The sequence below is a fragment of the Oncorhynchus masou genome, chromosome 27, assembly GCF_036934945.1.
Source record: "Oncorhynchus masou masou isolate Uvic2021 chromosome 27, UVic_Omas_1.1, whole genome shotgun sequence".
Taxonomy (NCBI): Eukaryota; Metazoa; Chordata; class Actinopteri; order Salmoniformes; family Salmonidae; genus Oncorhynchus; species Oncorhynchus masou.
The window spans coordinates 26,544,898-26,551,611 of NC_088238.1; the positions used below are offsets into that span (position 1 = coordinate 26,544,898).

The following is a 6,714-nucleotide window of genomic DNA, read 5'->3' on the forward strand; positions in this document are numbered from 1 at the left end:
TCTCTCTCTCTCTCTCTCTCTCTCTCTCTCTCTCTCTCTCTCTTTCTCTCTCTCTTTCTCTCTCTCTGTCTCGCTCTCTCCCCTCTCTATCTCTCGCTCTCGCTCTTGCCCCCCCCCTCTCTCTCTCTCTCTCTCTCTCTGTCTTGCTCTTTCTCCCCTCCCTCTCTCTCTCTCTGTCCTCCATCTTCCCATCCTTACTCTCCTCATGTCGATAATATAGCTCTATCGTACTGCTGTGCACTAACTCACATACTAGGCATCATTTATTTGCCCATTCATTCACATACTCAAAAAGAGATTTGCACAGATGAAAGAGTTGCCCCATTATAGGTTCATGTTAATAAGTGCTGTTTGGTGTGAGGCTTTGGTTGAGAGATTCTGAGGATACCATTTATTAATACAATGTATCGTTAAACAGGAAAAGGATTGAGGAGTTTTATGCTATCTTGTCAGCAAAATGACTCCATCAATATCCATATGTAACGTAACTATGACTGTATCATTTAGCTGGAAACTATGACATTGATGGTGTAGGGAGTTCTAGGGGTTTAACACACCTGGGTCACTATGAAACAGGATCATGTCTGGCAATGTAGATTCCCCCAGCTATAGGCTACTGCAGAAAAGCAGAGAAAGACAGAGAGAGATGAGAGGGGTAGACAGAGATTAAAAATTGAAACATGAATATGCTTTCCTCTTTCAGTGGAACAGAATCTACTGAATTGATGAATCTTTTGGATTTTATTGAATGAATTTAATAATGAATAGGTGTTTTTTAGTCATAGTAAATAAAGAAAAGAAGAGAAATTACAAATAAATGATGATATTGTAAAATGACACAGGTCTACCATTCTTAGAAAAAGGGTTCCCAAAAGGGTTATTCAGCAGTCCCCATGGGGGAACTATTTTTGGTTCCAGGTAGAACCCTTTTTGGTTCTCAGGAGAACCATTTTGCGTTCCATGTAGAACTATCTGTAGAAAGGGTTGTACAAGAAACCCAAAAGGCTTATATCTGGAACCCAAAAGGGTTCTTCAAAGGGTTCTGCTATTGGGACACCTGATAAACCATTTTAGGTTCTAGATAGCACCTTTTTTTCTAAGAGTGTACTATATCATGTCTAACAGTAAGGGGCATTGACTACCAGTGTAGAGCAGAATTATTCAAAAATCGTATTTTATTTTTCCAAAGAATCTATCTCTTGTTATACCACAAAAAAATGGAGAGAGTGAGATATATACTTACTTTGGCAATGTTAACACGTTTCCCATGCCAATAAAGCCCCATGAATTGAATTGATATAGAGAGACATTTCCCATGTCCTACACCATAAGAGTACGTCATAGGAAATGAAAAAGAAAAGGGATATGACATTGTGAAGGGTTTTCATAACAATAGCATGACTAACGAAAAACAGAAGAAATGGATATGAAACTGCCAGCGCAGTACTGTGTTTACGCATGGCATTGGCTTTAGTAGGGGAGTCGCACAGACCAGCCTGGCTATCTCCCTTATCTCCTATCTCCGGACTCAGAGACCGACTGGGCTGAACACGCAGGCTGGAGAGAGTGAGAGAACTGGTTTGCATGACCAGCAAAGCATTAGATGTACGTGACACAAGCCCTGGCATTCAAGACTAACAGGCTGGGCGGAAGACAACTAACAGTCATTTTTACCAGTGATAGAATAGCCTTCTTTCAAGTGTTTTTGTAAAGTAAAAGACAACATTGAAATATATCTAAAACCTCATATTTACACCCCCCCCCCCCCATAACTCCCACTCCACACCCACATATCTTAAGTATCTGGATCCAGATATTAAGCATTGTGAATCATGTATTGTGCATTTGCCAGACACACCATTTACTCTATAGTCAAGTATCGCCATCTAGTGGAAGCAGCTGACATGCACGATATGAGTTGAATTAATACAATTGCAGCTGGGATGGGAATTTGAGCAGCTCAACAGCTGCGGGACAGCTGGAGTATCGTCCATCTTCCAATGACCCTTTACTGTTGACCCTTTTCTGGCGTGATAGCCTGGTTTTCGGGAATTTTCCTTCCCAATTATAAACTGATCGACGGGGTATGTTCCTACAAACACTGGTAGTAAATAGGACGAACCTGAGTGGGGGGAGTTCAGGATCTGAAAAGACTCTGACTTTTTGGGATATTCAACCATAGATGCACAACGTTAGATCCGCATTGCGGAAATCCATTCCAGTTTACCTGTGCCTTGCATACCTGTAATACCACTTCACTCCACAGGGGGGCATCATTGAATTCTTCATTAATTAATCCGATTTATAGTAAAGGGGCGTTACCTTGATTTCTGCGGAGGTGCTGCTGGTGGTAAAATAGAGGTGCACTTATTCTGATCATTGGTGCCTCCACAAGGCTACTTCGAAACAGTTATTACAAAACTCTGAAGCAGCAAGATTGACATTAGCTTCAAATGAACCGCAACACCAAAGAAGTTGTGTTTTGTAGTTTGACTTTTAAAGGTAGGCATACATTTATTCCATTATACCTATTCCTCATTTGCATATTGACACATTTCCAGCCTGTAATAGAAGAACATTGTGTATTACTAGCTATTTTTATTTTACCTTTATTTAACTAGGCAAGTCAGTTAAGAACAAAGTGTTATTTTTAATGACGGCCTAGGAACAGTGGGTTAACTGCCTGTTCAGGGACAGAACGACAGATTTGTACCTTGTCAGCTTGGGGGTTTGAACCTTCCTAGTCCAACGCTCTAACCACTAGGCTACCCTGCCGCCCCTATGGCTATTTATTTGGATTTATTTGGGTATTTTGATAATTCCGCTAGTCTGAAATATAGGCTACTGCATGAATTAAAATAATATTTCAATTTTAAATCCTGATTGGCATGCACTTATAACCTTCCCACCCATGCACCAACTTGTCAGAGAATCAATCTTCTCCTTTGAAAATACACCAGAGACTTCAAAAGGAGTTAGGCCTATAGTCAATGGTAGAGAAAGAGGAATGAAATATGAATGATATGCTGCATCGTAGCCTAATATGCATGTGTGTGGAGTAGAGTTGAGTAATAGGATTAGTAGCCTGCCATAGGCACTTATTTGCTGACATAATTGTCATGTTTCATGTATTCAGTGCTGTAAAACTTACTATGTTTCTAAATGTAAGCCAGGAATTAGTTAAGTAGTTGTACTTACGGACAAAGCTCTTCTTGTTTTTATTTGTACTCCATTGATGTGATCACTCCATGTTATTATGAGGCACACCTCAAGGGTCAAAGCCACTTTCTTAGAAAACAAGGGTTCCAAAAGGTTATTTGGCTGGCTGGCCCCATTGCATAACATTTTTCTTCAAATTCTTCAAATGGTTTTCCTATGGGGACAGCCACACAACCCTTTTAGGTTCTAGATAGCACTTTGTTGTAATTCATTTTGTGGAAACAGAGGTTAATCACTTTGCTCTTATTTCCCATTTGGTCTCATAACACTCGACCCGCCAGCCACTAGTTGAATGCCTTGTCTAACCGTCACATGTTTGAGGACCTCTACAGATGTCAAACACGTGTCCTTGTTAATTACAACAAAGGGAAATTCTTCAGACTACACACACACACACACAAAGACACACACCAACAAGCTCTCACACTCTCACGTCAGAATTAGACGTTTATCCATGTTTCTCAAACATCAAATTTCAAAGTTGTTCCAAAAAATGTGTACGTGTTTAAGGTTAAGTTTAAGTATTAACTCTGAATTTTTAAGCTTAGGATTAAGTTAAGGCATTAACTCTGATTGGTTGATGTAAGGGTTAAGGTTTGGGATAGGATTAAAACCAACATTTTAAGAACAATTTTCAACCTATCCACCATCCCTGTGCATAACACCCTAGCCAAACAGAAACCTACTTGAAGGTAACAGCGCTAACTGTTGCCCCTAATGGCCAGTTTCAACGTCATCTCCCAACGGCCTCAGACATGTATGGACGTTGAATACTGTCTTACATCATGGGTGACCTGGCTGCACACACACACACGCACACACACACGCACACACGCACGCACACACACACGTGCACACACGCGCACACATACACACACACACACTTCTCTCTGATGGTGGAGCCTACAGAAGAAGGTTTGATGGGAGGCTCTTTGACCCTCATGAAAGGTCCACTAAAGGTTAAACTGAGGAAAAAGTTGTTCATATGGCGATGGTCATTGTGTTTGATCTCCCGACTCTGTGTGTGTGTGTGTGTGTGTGTGTGTGTGTGTGTGTGTGTGTGTGTGTGTGTGTGTGTGTGTGTGTGTGTGTGTGTGTGTGTGTTTTGGAGGTCAGGATGAAAGAGATCGCTAGCCTTTCATGAGGGCTTGTGGGGAGACATGCCTACACACACACACTCACTACAGTACGTTGAGTAGTTGAGGGATACAGTATTGAAAGAGTTCATCTTGTGTCAAACCTCTATGACCCTTAAGGTGTCCACAGAGCATCATAACCAACACATAACGATACAGGACATGAAGTGATTGTGTTTACAACAGAAATACTGGGGTTGCTAATCTGATGTAAGAACCTCTGGGTGTAACAAGGACCACTGTTGTTGTTCCAGCATAAATACATGGGAATTAGGGCCACTTATAACAAAAAAAGAGAGAGAGAGAGAGAGAGAAAGAGAGAGATTATTTTGGAGCTTGTGAGTGTAATATTTACTGTTCACTTTTAATTGTTTATCCATTTCAGTTGCTTTGGCAATAAAGCCCCTTGAACTGTGAGAGAGAGAGAGAGAGAGAGAGAGAGAGAGAGAGAGAGAGAGAGGAGAGAGAGAGAGAGAGTATGAGCTCCTGATATATTTTATATTTTTTGTTTGTTTTTAGAATGAGATAAACACTCTAATCGAAAAAGAATTCAAGACAAGTGATGAACAACAACTCTACTCATTCAGGCTAGAAAAAAGGAACATTGCACCAAGTTAATTAAGAAGTTTTGACTAGCTAGCTAACGGTACCACCCTCACCCCTACTAGCCCCACCCAAAACAGCACATCCAGCACCTCTCCCACCATAGTGGAGGACACGCCCCAGGAGGAGAGCGACCCCCTCAGTGCAGAGCAGGCTCAGACCCTCCTCACCCCCATGGCTGCCATGAGGGATGAGTTCACCAAACTGGAGGGGGAGGTGGTCCTGCTCAGGGAGAGCGTGAGCAAACAGCAACCAGACAACCACACCTTAGAGGAGCTTCTAACCAAGGTGCGGGCAGAGCAGGACAGCAGCCTTGCAACACAGCCAAAAGAGGTTCAGCAAGAGAGAGAGACAGACTCAAGAGAGAGCTAGCTGATCTAACAAAGGAGGTGAAAGAGCTCCAAAAAGACAGGCAGAGCAGTAATAACAATCTGACCAAACTAAGAGAGGAGCTGCAGGAGAGAAAGAGAACAGAGGACAGGCTTCAGTAGCAGCTAGATCACTACTCTATGACCTGCCCTCACACCGCAGAGGAGCCCAGCTCAACCAGCCAGGCTTCCCCAGCCCTGCCTGCTCCACACCTCCTCCCCAGACCACAGAACAGCCTCCCACTGACAGCGGCACCGGCACAGACCAGACACCCCCCCCCTCTGCCCCCTCCAGTCCAGAAGAAACCCTGGCTGACATCGTCCTGGTGATGGGCTCAAATGGGAAGTTTGTTCAGGAGAAGAAACTTTTCCCTCGACACAAAAGGAGAAAGGTGTGGTGCCCAACAACGCAGAGTGCCATGGAGCTGCTTGATAAGGCCCATCTCGGGTCGCCAAGCCACATAATCATACACACCGGAAGCAACGACCTGCGTGCTCAGCAGGAGAGGGTGACGACTTCACTACGGGGAGTGACTGAGAAGGACTCCGCAGTCTTCCCCAACTCAAGAATCGTTGTGTCAACCCTTCTACAGAGGAAGGACTTCCACCCCGCCACAATACAAAGAATAAACGCCAGCCTCTCCCGGGACTGAGCCCTGCGACCCAATGTACACCTGGCCCACCATCCCACCCTCGATCTGGACTGTCTCTATGACCATGTTCACCTGTACAAGGAGACAGTCCCCATCCTTGCCAAGACTCTCAAGGACGTCGTTTTAAACCGCAGCCTGACCACTCCACCCAGGAACAGCGGAGAAATCTCCACCCCTCCGAGATCACCTAGACAACACCCCGGACCAGCACCCTGGACCCCCCAGCCACGACCACAGCACCACCAACCTCAATGCCCACCACAGCCAGTGCAGCACAGACCACCCCAGCCCAGCTTTAGACCCACCCAGACGAGGCCTCCCACCCCCCTGCCCCCCACCGCAGACCCACACTTGGAGGAGCCACGTCCCAGCAGGCAGAGCTACGCACAGGCTGTGAGAGGAGCAACTTGCCCAGGCCCCACCAACTAAATGAGTGACATTAAACAAATTCTGAGTCTGCTATGCTCACGTGATAGGCCGAGGGTCATGGTAAGATGAGCACACTTCATCCACCCAAGTGGCATGACACGAATGCTATCTTAAAAAAAGTTATGACATTTTTTTACGTTGCATGTTGGAATTTACAAGGATTGGAGTCCCCTGCTTTTGGGCTAAAGAGCAGAGACCCAGACTTTCTGAAAGAAATTGATGATATTGATATTGTAGAACTACAGGAAACATGGTGCAGAGGTGATGTTTCCACTGGCTGTCCACTAGGTTATAGGGAGATAATCA

At 44.3% G+C, this 6,714-nt stretch overlaps 1 protein-coding gene across 1 annotated transcript in view; it reads left to right on the top strand.

Moving 5' to 3' along the window:
- Positions 1 to 2,395: 2,395 nt before the first annotated feature.
- Positions 2,396 to 6,714, top strand: part of LOC135515905 (protein kinase C theta type-like) — a 23,779-nt gene continuing 19,460 nt past the window's right edge. Inside the window, exon 1 of the mRNA XM_064939761.1 lies at positions 2,396 to 2,502. The gene's annotated coding sequence lies outside the window, so the exon portion shown is untranslated. The remainder of the gene's footprint in view (positions 2,503 to 6,714) is intronic.